Raw genomic sequence first — 25,048 nt, 5'->3', positions numbered from 1 at the left:
TGTGGGTGGCTCTCTACACATTTAACCAGTTGTCGTATGGTTGGCTTAAGAACAGCATGTAAGGAACAGAATGTAAGGAACAGCAGTCACAGGAGTGGTCCAGGAGATGGAATGAACGAGCAGCGACGGTATCAGATGCTGCCATGCAGCAGATGCCTACCACGTGCTGGGCCCTGTGCAAAGCCCCTCATCTGTACTGTCTCAGTTAAATGCTTCATTCCCGGTGTAATCCTCGTATCAAACTCTACAGTCAACATTGTTATTCTCATTCAGCATACGGAGAAACTGAAGCTCTGAGTGGTCCCCATCATGTACACTGTTCCAAACCCCTTTTGTACCAACTGTACAATGAAACCAGGGGATGTTGCACCATGCCTGAAAATGTATTGTATTTATTTTTTTTTTAATTTTTTAATGTGTATTTATTTTTGAGAGAGAGATAGTGCGTGCCCGCGCGTCAGGGAGGGGCAGAGAAGGAGACACAGAATCTGAAGCAGGATCCAGGCTCTGAGCTGTCAGCACAGAGCCTGACTCGGGACTCGAGCCCACGAGGTGTGAGATTATGACCTGAGCCGAAGTCGGACACTCAACCGACTGAGCCACCCAGGCGCCCCCACCATGCTTGAAATTTTAATGAGATTTTTTTTCTCTCGGCCAGAAAGTATTATGCCAAATTTCAGGTTAGCTCCCTACACTGACCAGACCACCTGACATCCCGTCTTGCCTAACATGCTTTTGTCTGCTGGAGAAACTGATCTTCCCAGGTATAGGCCTTGGAATCAACACCTCCCCACAATCCACCTGCTTGGCCATTACTAGAGACAGCTTAGCCTGGGCACGCCAACCACGTGGATTTCGCCCAGTCAGAACAGGCTGCCAGTTCACTAACATTTCCAGCTACAGGTGGGAAGGTCTAAGATCTCAAGGAATTTGTTATCTAGGTAGGAAGACCACAATTCTGACTGCTTGGGTCTCTGTCCCAGGATAAGTGAATGTAGAGAGGAGCGAAATGGACTAAAGATGCGGGGGAGTAGGTTTGGACACTGAAGCACACATTGGTTTGGAAGGGAGTCAGTCACCTCCAGCCAGTGGAACAACGGGGCTAAGTGCACCTGGGATGAGAATTTGCATGGTGCAAAGACAGGTGACCAGGAATGTTGGGCTCCGGCTGAACAAGGGTGGCCAATCTTATTAAGACGATGGTATTCTCTTTCTGAGCAAATAATTTCAGCAATACAAGATTTTTCCTCAAGTGGCAGGGCAGATGGGAAATAGTTTAAAAGGCAAGGACTCCCATATGTGAGCCACTCTGGGCAGCTTTTAGCTTTCAGAACTTTCTGCAATGAGGTGGCAGGTGCTGTTGGGGCAGAGGGAGGTGGAAATGATTCCAGACGTCTATTATTGGTTGTGCAGAGACAACACAAGCTGCCTACCAGCTAGGGTCTGCTGGCTTCCTGAAACAGCATTCATCTGCTTTGGACACAGTGGCCTGTTTGTTTTACGATAATTAGCATTCAAATATTTACACTTTATACCAATAATATGCCAAGGCTCATGATTGAAGCTGTAAATTAGCTTCAGCACTGATGTTTAGTAGTCAAGAAGATGAAATGTTGCATACCTGCCACTGAGACTTGAAGGTTACACTCTGCTTCCTCCAATGTAACTGGGCTTCTGGGTCAAAGTGTAGGTGGTCAGCAGGTGGCTCTCCCAAGGAGGCCTCTGGACCAGTGGAAGCCACTCTTTCATAGGAAAAGCATGCCTTCCTGTCCCCACAGGGGTCAGAGCATCAATATGGACTGGCAGTGGATGCATGTGTGATGGCAAGAGGGTGCCGGCACCAATCAGGGGCACATCAGGGCCACCATCTCTGGTCTACACAGTGTTGCACAGTGACATTGATGATTCCACACTGAGAAGGAAAGGCAACGTATGGTTGAGTGGAAAGCTCGTTGGTCAGACAGCCTGTTCAGATCGTTGCCGGCTCTGTTATTTTGGATAAATCCTTTGAGCCTCAGTTTCTTCATCCAGTGTGAGTCATAACACTGCCTCGATCACCACTGCTCTGTGAGATGAATGAGTCAGGCGCTGCGTGTGACGTGACTGGCACAGTGCCTGGCCCAAAGGGAAAGCTACATAAATATGATTTCAGTCCAGGTTTTGAAATCCTGTAAAAGCAAAAAAGTGGTATAACCAGCATGGATTTCACTGTATGAATATTGGTCCCATGCGTAAACACATAAAGGCTCACCAGTAGGCATCCCTCTCTTTCAGTGGCCCCAAAAGGACATGCCCTCATTGAGATCAGCACAAGCAGCTAATAAGCATGGCCCAGACCCTGCCTAAATAAAGGCCTGTCTCTGGTGTCTCCGTCACAAAAAGCAGAACCCATCAGGGGCTGAATGCCCGAGAAGTATCTTCTTTGGGGCTCACCGTGTTAGCTTATTGTAATTCATGTTACTCTAATTCAACAAATAGTTATTAAACTTAATGTCAGGCTGAATATGTATCCCAGGAGACTCTGCCTTTGGGGGAATTGAATGAAGTTCTTGGGGAAATTAAGATTTAAAATCTTGAACACCAAGAGTGCAAATTCCAACATGTCTCTTCAGTCCAGACACTGGGGCTGTCATCAGAGCCCAGGAAGAGAGTGTGCTTAGAAGAATTCCCTTTCAGAAAACTTCAAACCAGGGCACTGGTTTTGCCTATCAGGGGAAAGAGAGTGTTTTCTATGGCAAGAGCCACATCTTAACAAATAGGGACCATAAAAAAAAAAAAAAGCCAACTGCTTTAGATCCGTCTCCATAGATCAACACAGGTGGATCTCAAGAATAATCCTGGGGGGAAAACAGAAGCTGCAGAAGCAAACTCACAAGAGTCTTAATCATTTCTGGAGGGTTATAAAATGCCAGTACAAACCTCAGCAGTGACTGCTGAGGAAGGAGGACTGAGATTTTGACTGGGAGGGAGGGTGCTTGCATCATTGCTCAACAATGTCCTTTCTTGAGGCACCTGGGTGGCTCAGTTGGTTAAGCGTCTGACTTAGGCTCAGGTCATGGTCTCACCATTCGTGGGTTCGAGCCCCAGGTCGGGCTCTGTGCTGACAGCTCGTAGCCTGGAGCCTGCTTCAGATTCTGTGTCTCTCTCTCTGCCCTTCCCCCACTCAACTCTCTGTCTGTCTTTCTCTCAAAAATAAGTAAACAATGGGGGCGCCTGGGTGGCTCAGTCGGTTAAGAGTCTGACTTCAGCTCAGGTCATGATCTCGGGGTTTGTGGGTTCGAGCCCCGTGTTGGGCTCTGTGCTGACAGCTCAGAGCCTGGAGCCTGTTTCGGATTCTGTGTCTCCCTCTCTCTCTGACCCTCCCCCGTTCATGCTCTGTTTCTCTGTGTCTAAAAAATAAATAAACGTTAAAAAAAAATTAAAAAAATAAACAAAAAAAAACTTTTAAAAATGTCCTTTCTTATAAAGAAAAGATTCAAAGTAGTAAGGCAGAATATTAATAGGTATTAAATCTGAGTATATAAACTAACTTATGTATTTTGTGTTTTGAACATATTTAAACATAACAATTTTACACATAACAAAAGTTATAAAAATAAAAGTTGTAATAAGAGTTGTAAAAATAAGAGAAATCACTAATTGTGTTTATATTTACATCTCTACTTCCTAATCTCTTTGGCTAATAACCCCTGCTTCCTCTGTTAGCACAAAGTATAAATCTAACGTTTAGATTCCAGCCTGGATTCCAGCTTTGGTTAAGACTCTCATGTGACAACATCATCAATCCAGCAATGAATAACTTACAGCTGTAATGATTTATGAAAGCATACAAAAGCAATGAGATTTTGGCCCTCACTCTTTCTAGCTATGTGATTTGGGGCAAGTTACTTTAGCTCTTGGAGCCTCAGCTTCATCATATGAAGATGAAAATAATCCTGACTTTAACAGACTGATACAGAATAACAGATTTTAATGAGAATATGCAAATAAAGTTTCTATTGTTGCTACCATAGGTTGTAAGTATCTAAAAACAGCTATGCCCTGTGGCCCCAGGCTCTGCCTTAAGCACTTATGGCTGCCATCTTGTTTACTCCTAATTTCCTGAGAAGATTGAGTCTCTGAGTCCTGTGTTCTCTACTCCACCTCTTAATTCTCCTATAGAGGAGTTCCCAGTCCGCTGAGGGACAAGGATAATGGCATGAATCTTGGTAGCACCAAACTAAGCTGGCCCAAAGTCTAGATCTGACAGTTGGGGGAAGCAATGTGGGGGACTGGCAATCCAATTTGTTCCCCACACCCAGGCCACAAGTTATGCATGACTATCTGTAACACATATAATAATTTAACCTCCATCTGTCTGATATTTGTGGTATCTTGTAAAATGCTGAACAGTTATTTCAGTGTCTCTCAAATCCTACCCTCTGGGAACTATGGTGAAGCCCATTTTATGGGTGAGAAACATGAGTCCCAGGGCGGTGACTTAAAAGTCCCATTGTTAACCCGTGTGGGAGCCAGGACAGTACCTGGTAAAACTGGAAGCAGTCAAAATGAGGACAATGATGATGTGTATCTTTCTTACCTCCCAGGGTTGTTGAAAATGCCCAAGAAAAATGTGTTAGTAGGAACATTTAAAACTCAATGTCCTACAAATTCATTCAGTGTCCATGATATAAGGAATCATAAATACTTAGATTTCATTATTATGTCAAAGTTATCCTAGTTGATTTTTTGGTCCCATAATATATGTGTAAATAAAAAGATAAAAATCACCTTGGCAGATGAAGAATTGCCAGTGAAAATCGTAGACTGGTGAACACTTTTCTGGGCAAGTAAAAATGACAACAGTTTGCTTTGTAAGGCTACTTAGTGGCTTTAGTAATGTAGTCTTAACACTCCTAAAGTTTGGTTTTAAGAATGAAACTATTAAAACATTAAGAGAAAATGCAAGTTGTGAATGCCCTAACACCAAGTTCTTATGATAGGAAATATTTTCCACAGAAGTAGCAGAAGAAGGCAGCATATCTTCGAAATGCATTAACTTTTATATTAAAACACATATACATATTATGTTGTCAAATATAAATGAACTTGAATTTAACATAAAATATGAGACTTCAAAGAAACTTCTCGGTACAGAGCTTTCAACTCTGCCCTCTGACCTTCCAGAGCTCAGTGTTCTTCTCCCTAATGGAAAAGTCTGAGAAGCTGGGATGAGACTCCAGAGTAGGGACCCCAGGGGCACCTGGGTGGCTCAGGAAGTGAAGTGTCTGACTTTTGGTCTCAGCTCCTGTCTTGATCTCAAGGTCCTGAGTTTGGGCCCCATTGTTGGGCTCCATGCTGGGTTAAGCCTACTTAAAAACAAACAAACAAACAGACAAACAAAGAAGGTCCCCAGTGCACTTAAGAATAACTTAGGTGGGGCCCCTGGGTTGCTCACTGGGTTAAGCATCCAACTTCAGCTCAGGTCACCATCTCCAGGTTTGTGAGTTCGAGCCCTGCATCGCGCTATCTGATGTCAGCACAGAGTCCGCTTCGGATCCTCTGTTTCTCTCTCTCTCTGCCCCTTCTCCACTTGCTTGCTCTCAATCTAAAATTAATAAACTTAAAGAAAAAATAACCTAGGTATGATTCAAATGTTTCCTCTCTAGTATGCTTCTCCAGGTTCCATTTCCAAAGCCAGTAAAAAAATTCCAGATTATGGAATAATTTCTGAAGTTTCTAATTCTAAGGATTAGCTCACCCTTATAACATCTTCTAAGTGCCAATACACCCAGGCATGACCAGTCAACTGAGTTATGGTTCCCCTGGGAACAGCAGCACGAATGTTTTTTTGTATCTGAGCACACGTGTACCTACGAACACAGTGTTGGTCTTAACATTACTTCACTCATTCATTCGTTCTACAGGTAACTGGGCACCTACACACTGGGTCCTGTGTCTACCATGTGGAGCAAATCAAATATAATCTGTCCCCTCCCCTGAGCTTATAGGACAGGAAAGGCAGAAATCAGGTATACAAATCTTGCAAGATACTGTGTAGTCTTAACTGATTTTTTTTTTTACCACATTCCTTTTTACCCTGTGACCTTCCTGGTGACCTTGGCAGCTACTGCTAAAGGAGGAGGACTGAGATTTTGAGTGGGAGGGAGGACGCTAAACATAAAACAGGGGTGCTTGGGTGGCTTAGTTGGTTAAGTGTCCAACCAACTTCAACTCAGGTCATGATCTCGAGGTCTGTGGGTTCAAGCCCCGCGTCAAGCTCTGTGCTGACAGCTCAGAGCCTGGAGCCTGCTTTGGATTTTGTGTCTCCCTCTCTCTCTGCCCGATCCCCACTTGTGCTCTGTCTCTGTCTCTCTCTAAAATAAATAACATTTAAAAAAAATTTTTAACATAAGACCTCTAGTGCCTAAAGGAAAATTGTCACAAAGGAACCAGAAGGCGGTGATGTCAATTCTTGCCTTTAAAGTCCAAAAGCTAAATGACTTATTTTGATTAGATGGAGAGAGGTGGGTGGGGGATGGGACAGATGGGTGAGGTGTACTAAGGAGGGCACTTGTTGGGATGAGCCTGCATGTTATATGTAAGTAATGAATCAATGAATTCTACTCCTGAAGCCAAAATTGCATTGTATGTTAACTAAAGTTTTTAAAAATTAATTTATTTTAGTATTAATTTATTATTTTAAAATTAATAAATTAATTAAATAAATTTAATATATTTATTTTTCATGATCAGGGGAGGGGCAGAGAGAGGGAAAGAGAATCCCAAGCAGGCTCCACACTGTCAGCACAAGAGCCCAATGTGGGGGTCAAACCCAGGAACCATGAGATCATGACCTGAGCCGAAACCAAGAAGTGGATGCTTAACCAACTGAGCCACCCCCTAAAATTTAAATTAAAAAATAAATAAATAGTGGCACGTGGGTGGCTCAGTTGGTTAAGCATCCAACTTCAGCTCAGGTCATGATCTCACTCACGGTTCATGAGTCTGAGCCCTGCATCAGGCTCTGTGCTGACAGCTCTGAGCCTGGAGCCTGCTTCGGATTCTCTCTCTGCTTCCCCTCCCCACCCCTGACTCACACTCTGTCTGTCTCTCTTTGAAAAAGAAATAAACACTAAAAAATGTTAAAGAAATAAATAAAGTTCAAAAGCTGTATTTCAAGGGGTGGGAAAGGGCAGGACAAAAACTGGGAAGAATACTTGCTGAGCCTGTTTTCTCTTGTCCAAAGGGAGACTGGAAAGATCTCTGAACTGATGGAAAAGGAGAGTGGGAATTGAAACAGAACAACTGGGCACTGGTCAGGGCCCCCGAAGATGGTTTCTAATGTCAACCAACTGTGGCCTCCAAAGTAGACAGAACCCACAGACCCAGAGGGGATGCGCGGCACGGGCACGAGATGGAAGGGGGACAGTAGAGGGAGCTGTACTATAATGTACTGCAAGGCAGAAGGCCAGGCAGGTAGTTCAAGCCCAGCCAGCCCAAAATGCATGCACCTGCATGCTAAGGACTAGACAATTTCCCTGAAGTCATGAAGCTATCTAAGTTAGAAGAGGGAAAAAAAACCTAAATCACCCACGTTAATGTCAACTTTGGTTAATTTACTCAACTAGAAAAGGTTGGCTGAATTGGTAGTTTGATTTTCCAACACTGGGTGGAATGGGGTCTCAAAATACAGCTTAAGTTGCATTGAGATAAGTTTGCATTTCTTGAACACTTCTGGATGTGGACTCAACATACACACCTGCTACGTAAGTGTACGGATACAACTGTGCTACGTTTTCTATCTCCTGGTGCCGCCCACATTTATATCCACCGTGTTGGTTTCTCCTCTGAACTGCAAACCTATATATAACCAACTACCCCCCTTCTGTGCTTCCTAGCAATCTCGAACCTCATGTGTCCAAACCAAACACCTGTTACTCTCTACTCCTCCCTTAGCCTTTCCCCATCCAGTAACCAGCATAGCCATTCGCCGGGCTGCCTGGGTCAAAGACTTTGGTGTTACTCTTGCTTCTTCTTTCCACTTAAACCTATGTCCAATCCCAACCACCAGCCCTGACCTGACCTAGATATACCCAATCCTAAAACATACCTGCACTCGCACAACTGGTTGCCTTCTCTGCCGCCCCAAAGTGGTCCACACCACCTCTCGCCTGCACCAGTGCAACAGCCCTGGAACCGGTGTCCCGGCTGGCACCCTGCCTTCCCTCTGTGCGTGCTCCAGGCCACAGAAAGAAACTCTTATGATGGAAATTTAATGTAGCCAGTTACCTGCTGTCAATCGCCCCTCCCCCCTTACCTCCCGTATGTGGTATGCCTCCACTTCTTTTGCTGACCTCATCTTTTAAAATTTTTTAAAAATATTTATTTATTTTTGAGAGAGAGAGAGAGAGAGAGAGAGAGAGAGAGAGAGAGAGAGAGAGAGACAGAGTGTGAGCAGGGGAGGGGCAGAGAGAGGAGACACAGAATCCGAAGCAGGCTCCAGGCTCTGAGCTGTCAGCACAGAACTCGATGCGGGGCTCGAACCCATGAGCTGTGAGATCATGACCTGAGCTGAAGTCGGACACCCAACCGACAGAGCCACCCAGGCACCCCAACCTCACTTTTTTTTTAAGTTTACTTATTTTGGGGAGAGAAAGAGCACAACCACAAGTGGGGGAAGGGCAGAGAGAGAGGGAGAGAGAGAGAAACCCAGGCAGGCTGCACACTGTCAGCATGGGACCTGATGCGGGACTCGAACTCACAAACCATGAGATCATCACCTGAGCCGAAATCAAGAGTCAGAGGCGTAACTGACACAGGTGCCCCTTGCTGTCCTCATTTCACACCACTGCTCCCTTTGCCTTCCTCCGTCCTCCTGGCCCCTACAGCTTCCTGCACACTCAGCTCCCACCTGTTGCAGGGCTGGGGCCCTGCCTGGGCCCTTCCTGCTGCCTGGGGCCATCCTCTAGAAGCTGACCTGCCTTCCTCCCAGTTTTTATGTAAGTCTCTGCTCTACTCAGAAGGGCTTTCCCTGAAATACTCCTCCTCCTGACCTCTCTCAGCCGGCTCTGTCTTCACTTTTGGTACTGCTCACCACCTGCTATGTTGTTGTTTAATGCTATCCTTCTCCAACAGGCTGTAAGCTCTACGAGGGGGACCTGTCCTTCCTCACTCCCTAGACAGTGCCTGGCACATAGGAAGTTCTCAGCCACTCCAGGAACAAGGTGGGGAAATGAAGGAGGGACTGTAAGACAAAAGACTTTGGGGCCTAACTTAGGTTGGGGAGCCTGGGAGGATCATACGGTGGCAGTAAAATTTAAACTGAGAACAAATGGGTGGCAAGAATTATGTAGTTGGGGGCCAGGTGCATTTCAAGTGGAAAAATAGGAGCTGTGAGGGGTAGGGCAGGTGGGAATCTGCATGCCTGTATTGTGGTTTGGGTAAGGGCAGAGATACACAATATCTCCTCTTCACAAAGATCAAACCCCTTGTTACTTAATCCCCAAACACACCATGATACGGAAACGCTGGCCTCTATGAAATATACTATCAAGAACTTGGGAGAAACACTATAATTTTAATGTCTTTATCACATCTAATGACAAATAAAATGCAGTGGGTTTCAGCCTCCCCATCAGAGTCAGTAGACAGTTTTAGCTAAAAGTCAACCACACACAGTTGGGAAATGGGAACTTAGCACTATGACTTCTGGAAGTTTATTTGGTCATAGATGGAATGAGGAAAAAGGGAGAGATGTGAAAATAATATCGTGTCCACATGCACCCAGCCTTGACGGATGGCACAAAACTTCTGCAGGGCTCCAGCAGGACCAGAAGTTTACAAACAAGGCATCGCTGCCAGACGCTGGAAACCCAGATCTGCCCTGGAGAGGGACCGACCAGCCCCACTCCCGACATGGCAGGGACAGAAAAGTACAGAGGGAGGGTAGGGTGAGACCGGAGTCATGGCAAAATTATCAGAATAGGAGTTTAAAGCAACCAGGATGACACCGGAAAATAGCACCTCAACGGAGATGAAAGATGCTGTCTGAAGACTGTGTCTCTGGGACGACAACAGGCATCATACATCGTTCTGATGAATTCTGGTCCAGTATCTATGCTAAACAAATGCTCTGGTCATCTAACCCCACCTGCCCCAGCCCCTCTTCCTTCCAGCTGTAACTTTTCTCTGGGCTGCAAAAAGCTCTTTTATCCAATTTGGTAATAAGCCATGGCATGTAAGCTGCCCACCTACCCTTGATGGAGACACACACACGCACGTGCACACACACACACACCACATCATATACACACAATGCACGCATTACGCCTTTATTATATGCCAGGCACTGTGCTATGTGGTAGGGATCAAAAGGACAAGACAACACCGTCTTATCCTTCACGAGTCTATAATTTAGTGAAAATAACTTTTTTTTTTTTTACTAAATACAATTTATTATCAAACTGGTTTCCATACAACACCCAGTGCTCATCCCAACAAGTGCCCTCCTCAATGCCCATCACCCACTTTCCCCTCTCCCCCACCCCCCATCAACCCTCAGTTTGTTCTCCGTATTTAAGAGTCTCTTAAGGTTTGCCTCCCTCCCTCTCTGTAACTTTTTTTGTTCCCCCTTCCCCTCCCCCATGGTCTTTTGTTCAGTTTCTCAGGATCCACACATGAGTGAAAACATGTGGTATTTGTCTTTCTCTGCCTGACTTACGGTGAAAATAACTTCTAAAGTTGTCTTCATGGTACCTGCGTCAGCCACGAACATTTCACTATTAAAGAGAATTTATGTTCATTTATTTTTATTTCTTACTCTTATGGAAATTTACAAGTAGTAGTACATTTAGGCTATCTGTACCTAATTTCCATGCTGGGTAAGTGAAAGTTCTGTTAACAGAAAAAGAGAGCACTGATCCAACATTGATTCACTCAACAAACATCTCTTGTGAGGCCCACACTCAGACATAAAATTATCAGCAACAGCACCATATATTCCATGCAGCGTAAAGGAGATGCTACCACCAGGGCACCACGGTAATAAAACCGTATGGATATTTATGTTTTCTCTCACTCCACTGTGCATTTGCTCACTTTATTTCTGCTCTTGGCAAGATTTAAATAAAGGCTTTTTCTCCTCTGCTCTACAAATGTTTGCAGCAGCTACATTACACTGACTTAACACAGCATTAACTACAGTACAAATATACAGTCCTCATATTGCTTTTGGAACAAGGAAAACGTTTATGATCTCTGTCACAGAAACACTGAATTCACCAATCTAAAATTTATTTAAAATGTCAGATGACTTTGATAAAAATCTACAGCTCAAATTCAGCTCTCAACAGTGTGGAGTTATTACTTTGAATTTAAAAAAGAATGCACCCTCAAGTATGTTCTGGCTGCCTTCAGAATGTAAAGTTCAAGTCAAGCCATGTGGGCTACTGTGGGTTTACTCTGCATTATGTGCTAGAAAAGCATTCTGACTTGGTTGCCCCCCTCATTTTAGTAAAAACTTCAGTCCCCATTTTATAAGAAAACAAAATATCAGCTCTCAGTGGAAACCACTGAGAATTGTGCACCCGGAGGAACGTAATTTCACTGTGCTTTATGATGTGGACGCTAAACGGAGGCAGGTCATATAAGAAAACCACATTTTCTAGATGGAGACAGGGTAATTGAGAAAACTGGCTTCACACTAAAGAAAACAAGTAAGTGAGCTATTTTAAGTCTAATTAATACAACGCATAAAATACATTTTGGTTTTCCCTCAACCCCAAAATAAGTGAATACAGTAATAGAATCATGAGTTCATGGCTTACAATGTCAATGCCATTTGTCTTAGAAAAGCCAAAGAACATGAAATCAGTGGTTGTATTTTCTCCCTCCATCCTGGAGACTAGGGAGTTTTCACAAAAGCCAGGACAGACCTTACAAGGACTCAAGGACTCCAACTTTTTTTTTTTTTTTCCCACCAAAGAGGAACCCACGGTGTACGAAAATGAAGCACGTTACCTGTGTTGCAAGGGTAACTGGAGGCAGATACTCACAATGCATTCCCTGTCATCTAATGATACCAAATAGATTGGATCACAGATTTTACTTCCGGAGTATTTTAAAGTTCTGTAGCCCAAGAGAATCCTGCAGGAATTGGGAAGGAGAAATCTGAAGAATAAAATTACTACATTGTAGCATCTGTAGAATCATTCCAATGGAGTCCCAAATATTCTGGGGAGCATAGGTGGTCCCCTCTTTAAGGCACAGTATTTCTGAAGCTGACTGCAGAGCAGATCACCACAAGGTGGCATCCCAGGCACCGGGGCAGCATCCCTTAAGGGCACCATGCACCTGAGGGAAATATACTGGCAAGTATTCGGAAGTCTGGGTCCTCAGTTTGCCAATGGTGGAGCCTGGTGGTACTGGATTAAACCTCTGCCAAAGCTAGGAAGAGCTATTATCATTATTAGGTGCCGGTGCTTTCTTCTTGCTGGTGGAGACAGCACAGAAGTTATAGAACAAGGGCCTGGTACCATCCCAGAATCTCTAGAGCTGCGTGTTAAAAAGAAAACTTCCTGGGTCCCACTGTGACTTCCTGAATCAGAATCAGAGGAGGAGGGCCGCTGAGCCTGCATTGCAGACACTCCCCCTTGGGCCATTCGCCCTTGCCCTTGGCATTGCCAGGGCCAGTGAATGAGCCTGAAGCCAGGGAGGCCGGTAAGAATGGGCCACTGCATTCTAAATGCTCCTCCAAGGCGGTTGGGCAGGAATCTGCCCCAGACTACCCGCTGACGCCTGTCTGACCACAATCTCATAATCCTGTCACCGCTAACAAAACCAACCTGCACCACAACATGTTAATCCCTGGGGTCACCCCAGGGCCACATGTGACTGATGCCAGGCACACATCTGCATGTCTTTGAAATGACCTGTCACCTTTTAAGAGCCAGCTTCAGCATCCCTCTCAGACATTCCTTATCATTTCCTGCACTGCCCCAGGACTTCGTCCACACTACTCCTCCCTCCTCCCTCGGGGCAGAACCTCTGCATGACCAATGGGCACCTGCCTTCCAATGCTTGTATGCACATGAATGAAAGGGGAAAAAAAAAGCATTCATTACACTTGCAAAAACCTTACCACAGCATTAATGACAGTATTTCCACTAGACATTCAAATTTCCATTCTATAGGGAAAAGACAATGAGTTGAGTTACAAACACCTACATTCAAATACTTGTCCATGTAAGTTTCTTCCCTTATTAACCATAGCAACGTGGGTAAGTTATTAAACCAAAGACCGGTTTCTTCAACTGCAAGACTGAGGTAACATCACACAGCTTAGCCAGCCTTTAAGAGGATTTTAACTGACCTCTATATGAAAGTCAATTAATGCACTGCCAGGCACGAATGCTTCAAGAATGTTCGTTCCCTTCCCCTTTTCCTTTTGTACACTTTCTAATTGGCTCTGTAATGGTCTACAGGAGCCTATAGAGCTTGTAACAAATCTTCCAAAAGAAACTTCTATGCCAATTTCATTCCTCCTTAGTAATGTGCTGATAAATGTTTGACGACTGGCTCTTGGGAAAGAGAAGTGGGAAGTGGAGGGCTGATTTTGGCATTGTCCCATTTCCCTGGAGTACATCCTTCAGTCATGGCCAGTTTTAAACTACTAAGATGAGGCCACTGAACACAGAGAAGAGATCCACAGAAGCTTATTGTCGTACAGTATTTGCACCATCAGCCACGGCAGATGTGGACACCTTCGAGAGCATAGATGATAGTAAAATGTAACAAAAATAATTAGGAAATGATGAATGTTGAGAAAGGACTGTTTTAAAGTAGTTTAACAACTGGCTCACAAAATTCCCGAGCGAGTATTCACCGGCCGGCTCTAAGCACACCACTGTATCTCACCTCATCAAGAAAATGCTGACTACAGCTGGGGTGTTCTGATTTGCAGACTATATAGGGGGCTTTATTTATGCAGGACCCTTTAAGCAGATGCAGAAAGTATATGCTTCGAGTTTCTACAAGGGTGAAATATGGCTACAGAACAGTACACGTCTGTGCAGTACTGGGATAGTGCTCCCTGTGCATTAGCTCTGCCGGGCAAAGCCCTTGCTGTAGAGGAGGAAGCTTCTACAGTGCACAGCTCACGGCCAGCACCCAGTCAACATGATGGCAATAATAAAACTGATTTATTGCCACTCTTCTTTCCATCAGGTCCTCATAACATACGTTTGTTAAGCCTTTGCTTTTTATCTTAGGCCCCTTCCAGTTGCTAGATGCTATGTCATGATGCAACGAGTTTTAGTATCCATGTCAGACATCTGACACTCTCCTGGACACAAGGAAGCAAGCTGCCCACAGGTAAAAAGAGGTGTGGAAGTGGAAGCCATGTTTCACATTTTTATAAAACCAGTTGGCTCTTCAAAGCCCTCAAGGCACTACATTTTATTTGCTTATGCATCTGAACAGGCACTGAATTGTTTCAACAGAGATAATAAAATGCATTTGTGGCTTATAATTTTTTTTTTCCACCCTGCTCAATTCTAGAAGTTGCATTTCATGACTCTGGCTTGCCTCCACATTTGGTAGTCTTTCCAACAACAAAACCATCTTATTTGAAGATTCACCCTGTAGTCCGAAGTGGTTTCAGAATATATGGGGTGCCTGGTGGCTCAGTTGGTTAAGTGTCCAACTCTTGATTACGGCTCGGGTCATGATCTTACAGTTAGCGAGTTTGAGCCCCGTGTCAAGCTCCACGCTGACAGTGTGGAGCTTGCTTAGGATTCTTTCTCTCCCTCTCTGTATCCCTCCCCCAGTCACACGTGCATGCATGCTCTCTAAATAAATAAATAAATAAATAAATAAACAAACAAACAAACTTTAAAAAAGAGTGAACTTTAAGTAAAGGCATGCTATGTAACAAGTGTGGTACTTCATACACCACAAACAGGGCTTCATTTAAACTTAAAACAACCAATGAGTTTGGTCATATTATTGCTCAATTTTATGAGGAGGAAAGAGGTTCCTTGAAGTTAAGAATCCATTAGATGTCAGCAGGGCCACCTTCATGGGATGTGACTTGTGTCGTGTCACAGGACCCCACATTCAGAAGGACCATGCTTGCTTTGATTTTCTCCTGCCACTGTCTTAAAGTTATTAATAATTTCACCTTTGAGTTTGTGTTTTCCAAGTAAAATCCAATGGGAAAATGGGGCAATGGGACAATGAAGCATTCCCATGAGCAGACCAGACATGTATAATGTGTGTGCAGTATGTGTGTCCACCTTTCCTTGCCAGCCCCTCCACAGACAGCATGCCTGACGCCCTGTGGATCCGGTGCATTGGAAGTTTAGCAAGACTCAAAGTGAAGACACAGTAAGCATGTTACCTCTGTGACTAAGTAGGGGGATCTGACAGCCCCGAGGGGCCATGCTTTGTTAGAGCCAGAACTGTCTTCAAAAGCAAAAAGAAGCAATGGTGTTCTAAGAAACACAATAGGCCAAGGGCTCTCATCGTGTCCTTTCTCATTGCCCTGTATGAACTGTCCACATATGCTGAAAATAATGATGTAGAAGAAAAGCCTGGAATTCCTTCCTTACGGGAAAGCTGAGGTTGGTAGAATCGCATGTGTCACGAGGTGAAATAAAAAGAGCTGAGTTAGTTTTGAGTTATGTCTCCACTGTTCTGGTAAGAATGAAATATGTAAGCCTGTGCCCGCCAGGAAGTACACATTGTGTAATCTCACTGATTGTGCACAGGAGTTAAATGATCCTACATGTGGATTTAAAAGTGGCATTGCACAACAAAAATGACCAGTAAAATTGATGTTAATAATTAAATTTTAATTTTTCTTTCCTTAGAACATTAAAAACACCATGACACGCAAAAAAAAAAATGGAAGGAAAGGGAAGGAAAAAGTGTTTTGTTTGGGTGCTGTTAAGGGCATTATCCCCCCCTGCTTTTTGAACAAGGGTTCCCCCTGCCCCCTCGCATCGTGCATAGAGTCCTTCAGCCAGCCCTGGGTGTCACGCAGCCTGTAAGCGGCAGTCAGGATCCAAACCCAGGCTGACTACAGAGCTTCCTCTACTTTCACATCATCTTAGTCGGCGTCCGGTTAAAAGCAACAGTGCTCCCAGCTTCAGAACATTTTTGTCATTATTCCACTGTTAGCAATCTGGACAGCACACAATTAATTGTTTATTCCCTTTGGCTTTTCTTGTTTTCTTCTTGTTTTCTCTGGATCATTTAAGGCTGTATTTTCTCTATTCACTGAGTAAGTATTCACTCTGAGCCAGGAACATATAAGAGTCTCAGCAAGTGTGGAATGTTAGAGTTGAAGATGGCAAAGTCATTTCTAAGAACCTTAATAAAAACAAATAAATGAGGAGTTTTATGTAACTTCAAAGTCTTTCTGCTTATTTTCCCCAATACCTAATTACTTTCATAACCAGAGGCTGCATTTTACAGCAGGTGTAATCCTTCCGGGGACTGGGCTGGTTAAGACGGAGGAGGGGGGGACTGAAATGAGCATTTGGTTGCTAAATGGGTGTGTCTGGTTGAACACCAAATGTGGGTGAGAAGCAGCAGATGAAAATTCTGTGTGCTTGAGTCTCACAGTGAACTCAAAGTCAGGGAATTTCCACCCTAGGAACTGTCTGCATCTTTAAGACCCCCAAATCATTTATTGTGTTGTAAGTCACATCAGCCAAAACTCACTTTAAAGAGTAAGGTATTCTATAAAAAGGCAATGCAATAGCAAAACCACCACCACCAAAACAAAACCCCAAAACTTTTATGAGGGCTGATGAGGCAAAGGCCAAAAAAATGTGCTAGACCTGTGGCCAAGTTCATTGCCTTTGACTACTGTGTTGTGGTTCTACTAATATCAGCCACAAATGCCCACCCTTGAGCCCGGGATAGGAGTGCTGGTTGGTACTTAAGCATAAAAAAGACGCAGAGGATTTACTCTCATTTTACAAAGGAGAAACTTAAGAACAAGTAGAAGAAACCACAGACCTAAACCCCAAACAGAAAACTATAAAATGCCTCAAAGATAATATAGGGGGGAATCTTGATGACCTTCAGTATGGCAGAACTTGTTAAATACAACACCAAAGGCACCATCTATAAAAGGATGAGTTGATAAGCAGAACTTCCTTGAAATAAACAACCTCTGCTCTCTGAAATACAATTGCAAGAGTGTGAGAAGACCAGTTACAGACTGGGAGAAAATACTTGCAAAAGACACACCTGATAAAGAACTGTGAGCAAAATTATACAAAGAACTCTTAAAACTCAACAGTGAGAAAATAAACATGATTAAAAAATAGGTTAAAGACCTTAACAGACAACGTGTCAAAGAAGATATACCAATGGCAAGTAAGTGCATGAAAAGATGCTCCACATCATAAGTCCTCAAGGAAATGAAAGTTAAAACAACCATGAGATACCCCTACACACCTGCTAGAGTAGCCAAAATCCAGAACACTGACACCAGCAAGGATGTGGGGCCGAGAGGAGCACTCACTCATAGCTGGTGGGAATGAGAAAATGGTACAGCCACTTTGTCGGCTTCTCAGAAAGCTAAACATCCCTCTTGTCCTATGATCTGGCATCATGTTCCAGTCATGTTAAAAGGCACTGAAAACTTACATCCACATAAAAACCTGCACATGGATGTTGACAGCAGCTTTATTCACAAGTGCCAAAACCTGGAACCCACCAAGATATCCCTCAACTGGCTAAATGGATACATAATCCATTGGATAAATATGAATGGATAAATAAGCTGTGGCAACCAGATAATGGGAAGTTATTTGGCACTAAAAAGAAACGAGCTGTCAAGCCATGAAAACACACGGAGGAATCTTAAAATGTACTAAGTGAAAGAAGCCAATCTGAAAAGCCAATCACAAACTTTGTGATTCCAATTATATGACATTCTGGAAAAGGCAAAACTATAGAAACAGTAAGAGTTCAGTGGTTGTGGGAGCTGGTGGCGGGGGGAGGAGGTGGTGGTGAACAGACTGAGCACAGAGGATCTTTAAGGCAGTGAAAATACTCTGTATGACACTCTAGTGGTGGATACATGTGAACATTTGTCCAAACCCACAGCACGTACAACCCCAGGAGTGCACCGCAATGTGAACTGCGGACTCCGGGTGACAGTGATGTGTCAGGATAGGTTCACTGGCTGTAACAAATGTACCGCTCTGGGGGGAGGGGGGGCGGTGCTGATGGTGGGGGAGGCCGTGCATCTGTGAGGGCAGGGGCCTGTGGGTAATCTCTGTGTTCTGCTCAATTTTTGCTGCAATCCTAAAGCTACTCTGAAAGTCTTAATGCTAAAAGATGTAGAAATAAAAGCAGAAGAGAAAAACTCACACACAAATCACCCCGAAGTGGAGGCCCTGGAATCTGAGACTGGGTCTGTTGAGTCCAGGCCTCTCTCCTCAGGCAGCCCCTCCATGGCTTACAAAGCGCTTTCATACACTGTGCGACTCAGTGCCATATGGATTTTGGATTAAATGTTCAATTCTGACCTCAGTTACACCGAAAATAAACTTTTCACAGGTCATAAATTTTTAGAACCTGCCATAATAAACGAAATATCTGTGTACAAGTCCCAAAGCAAAGATAACGGTCCTGAAAACCTCCAGCAGTGGTTCAATAGTGCTTGCTGTTAATGCTGAAGTCCTGACATCATGTGTCACACCAAAGAGACGGGAGACCAGAAACTGAAGAAAGGTGAGGGTTGACGAAAAACTGTCAACCATCTACCATCGGTGTTGGGGCCGGGGAGCTTAAGAGACAATACAAGCCTACGTGTTCCTCTTTTTAAGAAGGAAATTTCTAATCTCAGAAGGTACCTTCTACAAATTTCTGTTCCCACTTCTGTTTATTATGGCTGAAGAGCACGAATCAGAAAGTGCAATAGAAAAAAAAAAATGATTAAATACGTTATTTGTGGTAGGAGTGCCATCACATTCCATGCTAAGTTAGTAGTAAGATCGCTGTGTCCAGCATGAAAGCAGCTTCTTTTATTCAACAACTGTCTATGGAAGGTGAGAGAAGATCCCATATTTAAGAATTCTGGGGGTGGCAAAGGGTGGAGAAGATCTGTGGGTGGTGACCAGAATTCCCAGGAGTCCAGGACAGCCAGGCCAGGAGATACAAGCCGCGCTGAGAAAGTCCTAGGGAGGGAGTCATGACTCACTAGAATCAGGGACTGCAAGGGCTCCCCTCAGGCAGGTGCAGCCAGAGAGTGAGGGGAAGCCATCTGGGTCTCTGGCAGCTTCCCTTGCATACAGAGCTTACCTCTTCCATGCAGATATTCCAGGAAATACCAAAGCCAGGCAACTCTGTTAATTTCCTTCAGCAAACAGAAAACATATTTCGCCTCATCTTTTCACCTTGTCCTCTAGAAGCCCCAAAACAACAGCTGCCCTTTGAACTCAATGGGAACTGCTCCTGTCCTAGGAAGCCTGCCTGAGATGGGGCCCAAGGGACCCCTTTCCTGCCTGTTTTCTAGGTCAGGGAGGGGAGAGGCTGACAGTTTACACAGTACAGAAGCCCCCTCTGGCCGCTTAAGCTCTCTGGGCAGGAGCAGGGCCTTCAAAGCTGTTACTCAGACCCTTCCAGAAAGCTGAAGAACCCTGGGGAGGGAAGAAAGGATTTGTTTGCTTTTAAGCCTTTCTCATTAATTTGACTGATAGCTGAGGCCTCACTTGCATGCCCAGCCATGTGGGGATTTGGGGCTGAAGCCCCTCTCCCAGCTCCAAGGGGGTCCCAGCTCCCCCTTACATCTGCGCCTCACCCCTTCCTGATTCAAAGCAGGACTGAACAGAGGGCCCATCCCGGAAGACACCTGACCTTTGAGCCTGGGAGAAAGATTATCCTTTAGTTATATTTGTGAAGACTATAATTGAGCTGACCCCCTCTGTGTTGAGCCACGTTCCACTTCACCTGGTGTGGCTGATGTGATGTGTCTGTGGTGACTGCTAGGGAGCCCATCTGCAAAACGGCCAGGGAGGGGAGCACAGGGAGAGCCAGCTCTGTACAGACAGTCACCTGGGAGATCCCTGCATTCAGCCACTGTTTGGACAAGGAATTCTCCCAATCACTGCATGGCCACATCTCCATCTTTCCCTTGGCAGGGAGGGTGGCAGGCACAATTCACATCACCCTGCAGGATGCTAGTCTTCCTGGGAGAAGCCTTTGCCTCCAAAAAAAAAAACAAAACAAAACAAAAAAAAGAATAAATAAATTATTTGGGGGTATCTGGGTGGCTCAGTCAGTTAAGTATCTGACTTTGGCTCAGGTCATGATCTCACGGTTCATGGGTTCTAGCCCCGCGTCAGGCTCTGTGCTGACAGCTCAGAGCCTGGAGCCTATTTCAGACTCTGTGCCTCCCTCTCTGTCTGCCCCTCCCCTGCTCGCACTCTGTCTCTCTTCCTCTCTCAAAATAAACGTCCAAAAAAAATTTTTTTAAATACATTTTTTTGCTGTTCAAACTGAATGTTTAATAGTAATTCACTAAGAGGGCCTTCAAAGTTACAACTTTGAATTACTTCAGATATTCATGAAAGGTAAATGCAGGACTTCCTGTTAGATCCATATTATTCATCACTAGTTTCTAGGAAGCCACAAAATTGTGTTTACTTTGAGGCTTACTGCCTGAGAGTAAATCTTCTGAAGGAGTCTAAAGCATTTGGAGGCGGAGGGGGGAGAACAAAGAAAAGAAAACCAAACCAATAAATAAGCAAAACACCAAACCCATTACTAAAAGCACAGGCCAAATTTGGTGCCTCCCCACACAGCCTGGAATCCATCTGAGACGAGTTCCAATATCCAACGATTGTGAGTTTCCTGAAAGGTTCAACAATTGTTGGTGGGTTGGTTTGTTGCAGGGGTAGGCCTTCCTGGCTGGCACCAGATTTCCAAAACACAGTAACAGAATCTTTTAACCACATCCAGTTATCAAAAGCCATGTCTGGGACAACAACATAATTAAAAAGCACCAAGAAACCCACTGGCATAGAAAGCCTTATTAAGCTGGCATAGCATGACTCATAAGGAAAATTAAAAGGGCTTGGGGGTGTGTAGGGATCTAAGGTCATTAAGAAAAATGAAATAATTTAAACAGATATTCAAATTTGAATACATCACTTTAAATAACAGCCATGCCCTGATGCTCTGGTGCCTAACCCTGACTTCTACCCGTAGTTTTCTTACTTTAAAAGCTTCCTTTGCCTGGTGTGTGAATCCAGGGACAGATGTGAGTCTGTGCTGATGATGTGGAGATGTACCCATAGCCACCGGCGGAGGAGGGGTCACCAGAAGGAACTGTCTGAGTGCCACAGTCAGCAGCATAACAACTGCTAATAGCCAGCACACATAAAATCATTAAAATCCACTTAACTTGACTATGAAAGCGATTTAAAGCTATTTCCGTGGGTGAGAGGAAATCCACACTTAGGTTCTTCTTTCTTTACTCCCAAGTGGTTCCATGATCTTAAGCATATGTAAATGGAGCACGGAAATAGTTTATTCAAACGCTCCAAGCATTTTTTAAAATTCCTCCAGCTTTTGTTAAATTCCTGCAATGTTCTATTTACTGCTGGGGACCGCCAAAGGTCCCTAACTTCAACCACGGGTAACATTTTTTATTTTAATTCTAGAATGGGTTCAGAGTAAGGGAAAGTGTCCCCTTAATTAAATGACTCATCCCAGGCATTCCCTAGCTCTAACCCAGTGTTTTGGGAGACTGCAAACTTTAAAACAAAACTCATTTAAATAGTGGGGAGAGAAATGCACAGCATTTGGCACTCTAGAGGATGTGCATCTGGGAAGATACGTTGAAAATACACTAAATTCCACATAAATTTTTGTGGAATGAGTGACCCCAGACACACACTGACCCCCCTGTCGGGGAAGGCACCTCAGCCCTGGGGGCTGTCTCCTCCAGGGAGCACTGACAGAATGAGGTCAAGGCCACACCATCAGACACACACGAAGAAGGCACAGCACAGTGCCTTCTCCAGGCTTTCAGCTAAAGGTGTGCACCTTTCCGCTTGCACCTGGTTGGACTGATCTCAGGATAAAGGGATTGCACTTATAATTCCTCACAGACAGCTCATATTTCATACTGTCCCCAGGCTAGCAGCACCTTTCCCAGTTTTAATACCTATTCATAGATGATTTGTGGGCAGCCAGAAAAAATGCAAGCCCACAACAAAATGCTGCTGAGCCCATTCGCTCTGGAGCAGCCTTTATTATCACACCAGGTACTGATAATGTATGTAGCTCTAATTGTTAGAATTTGATACATTTATGAATCCTAGACAAAGTGCTTTTATAAAACCTCCCTGGGCAGATCCTCCCCAATTTATTTACTAATCACTTACCAATTACACATGTCCCTTACTTGGGAATGCTTTGTTAAAGGAGGAACAAAGACGCCCAACCACATTTCTACCACTTATGAAAAGAAATGTGAATTTCCAGTGTTCTTGGTGAGATTCACAAGAGGCATAAAGATTACAAGGTTGAACAGTTTAACTCTGATTTCCTAATATCACTAGTAAATGTGTTTCTCCAAAGTGATTAACTGCAACTCTAAAGATAATGTATGTACAGAATGGTCCATTCAGTCCATAGTCCCTTGTCTTTAGAATAGCCTGTTTATAAATGGATGGCTAGAATTGGAGGAGCTATATACGTGGGGATTTGCCTTGAAAAAAAAGGCAGAAAGGATCTCACCCTCTCCCCTTCATTTGTAGAAGTCATGTTTATGGAGTGGACAGTAGTCCTTTCAAATCTGAAATACTTTCAGCTCCGTTCATTCAGTTAACATTGATCAAGCCATCTACTGAGCTCAGTATCTTGAGATGTACTAAGGAGCTGGGGACACAGCCTCACAGGGCTGCCTGCAAGCACCTTACAGTTAAGCAGGGGAGAAAAAAAAGTAAAAGGTTAATTACAATACAGACTGGGAGGTGCAACAAAGACAAATGGTGCTATAGCACAGGAGGGGACCACACATCGTGTGTGTATGTGTGCGTGTGTGAAAGAGACAGAGACAAAGAGACAGCAGGAGGAAGAAGCAGGTCCATCCTTAAACTCAGCCTAATATAGTTAGAGACACCCTTAAAGTAGTAAAGAGGAGACAAAACTGGGGCCCAATTCAGAAGCACATGATATTCTAAAAATTCCAGGCTGGGTCCTGTATGCTATGGGGTGGGGGTGGGGGTGGGGGAGGGCGCGGCACTAAGGAGAGGAGAAGGTCACATGATCAGGCTTAGGGTTTGGAAAGATGACTCTTTGCCAATATGGACAACATACGGGGGTTCAGGAGGTGAGCAAGAGTGGACAGAGCCATCTGTAAAGTGAATTCCTCATTTAAATGCTCCTTCTGCTAATAGAGCAGGGCTTCCCTCCATTTTTTCTGTAAATAATATGATAAACAATAGAAGCTGAAGCCCAAAAAACATTTTGCCTTCCAGAAACAGTAAATGTCAGGAAAGAAACTCTGGACAATCACATGAAGTATAATCACATATTTCTGAACCACTTAAGTAGTACACGCCCAAGGGCATGCTGTACAAAAGCCAGCATTTTCAGAGGCAGGTGAGAGATACAGTTTCCTCTTTAGGAGACAGAAACCAAATCATGAGACTCTTAATGCCATGTGAACTTTGACTGCCAAATGCCCTGCTCTCTACCAACTGGGTTCCAATGGCATCTGGCTTTGGGTTTAAGCCAATCTCTTTGGCTTTAGGCAAATCCTGAATTTATACAATATAATCCAAGTACATCAGACTATTATTAAGCAGTCTGCCTGTTAACCTTTTTACTTTTTTTTAAGCATTTTTTTTTTCAACATTTTATTTTATTTTTGGGACAGAGAGAGACAGAGCATGAACGGGGGAGGGGCAGAGAGAGAGGGAGACACAGAATCGGAAACAGGCTCCAGGCTCTGAGCCATCAGCCCAGAGCCTGACGCGGGGCTCGAACTCACAGACCGCGAGATCGTGACCTGGCTGAAGTCGGACGCTTAACCGACTGCGCCACCCAGGCGCCCCAAACCTTTTTACTTTTTTAAATCATATTTCCAATTTTTAATTCTTTTCTAGTAAACGTTAAGATATCATTCTATCTTTTCTTTATATCCCTTTGAACTTTACTTTCTTTGGTACGGTGAAAACCTTTTTTCAAGTTGGTCAGTGTACCAAGTACAGGCCAGGCAACTGATGGCCTGGAACTGAGTTTTCAGGGTTTTTTTTTAGTTTTTTCAGTTTATGGATTTTTATTTATTTCCAAATAGCAATGTAGACTATCTCTAGGCAGACAAAAACTCTAAAGAATCTATATGATTTTAATCTTCCATGTCCTGCTGAATTTTTCTGAGCTAGTCCCTTAAAAAATCTAAAAAAGTCATATTATGTAAAATATCTCATAGAACTATCCATCTATCAGTGTCCACTTACAGTATGAAAGTATGCCAAATTCACAAATCAAAGGCTAAAAGTTGCCAAATGAAACTAAATTCAGTTAGTAAAGAAAGCTTCATTTTGAAGTTTTTTTCCATAGAACTGTCCTATGTTCAATTTTATTTAAGTTTGTTTGTTTGTTTGTTTGTTTGTTTGTTTATTTAGGCAGGGGAAGGACAAAGAGAGAGGGAGAGAGAGAATCCCAAGCAGGCTCCACACCGTCGGCACAGAGCCCAATGCAAGGCTTGAACCCACTAACTGTGAGATCATGACCTGAGCCAAAACCACGAATCAGATGCTTAACTGGCTTAGCCACCTAGGTGCTCCAGTTTTATTTTTAATAAGGGGAAATACATTAAAATATATCTTCAAGATTTAGAACATAATGTTACTAGCTTTTAATACACTTAAAAAATATTTTGATCCTGTTGTGTAGCGAATGGAAAGGAAGATCTGTAGCATCCAAGAAACAGCAAAACTAAGTGACATTTATGTTACTAACAACCTACAATTGTTAATAACAAAATGCACTTTTGTACCATGCACAGCATGGAAGTTTCTGAACCAAG

At 43.8% G+C, this 25,048-nt stretch overlaps 1 protein-coding gene across 3 annotated transcripts in view; it reads right to left on the bottom strand.

The window, feature by feature from the left end:
* ST6GAL2 (ST6 beta-galactoside alpha-2,6-sialyltransferase 2) overlaps positions 1–25,048 on the bottom strand; it is an 85,334-nt gene that overhangs the window by 50,674 nt on the left and 9,612 nt on the right. The window contains exon 1 of one of the 3 annotated variants that reach the window (XM_047854375.1): positions 1,622–1,721. The exons of the other annotated variants lie outside the window; for them this stretch is intronic. The gene's annotated coding sequence lies outside the window, so the exon portion shown is untranslated. Of the gene's footprint in view, positions 1–1,621; positions 1,722–25,048 lie in introns of those variants that run through there. 3 annotated transcript variants of the gene reach the window in all.

Source organism: Prionailurus viverrinus, chromosome A3, assembly GCF_022837055.1.
Source record: "Prionailurus viverrinus isolate Anna chromosome A3, UM_Priviv_1.0, whole genome shotgun sequence".
Lineage (NCBI taxonomy): Eukaryota > Metazoa > Chordata > Mammalia > Carnivora > Felidae > Prionailurus > Prionailurus viverrinus.
Note: the sequence above shows the minus strand (reverse complement) of the source record. Positions and strands in the feature narration are given on the sequence as shown.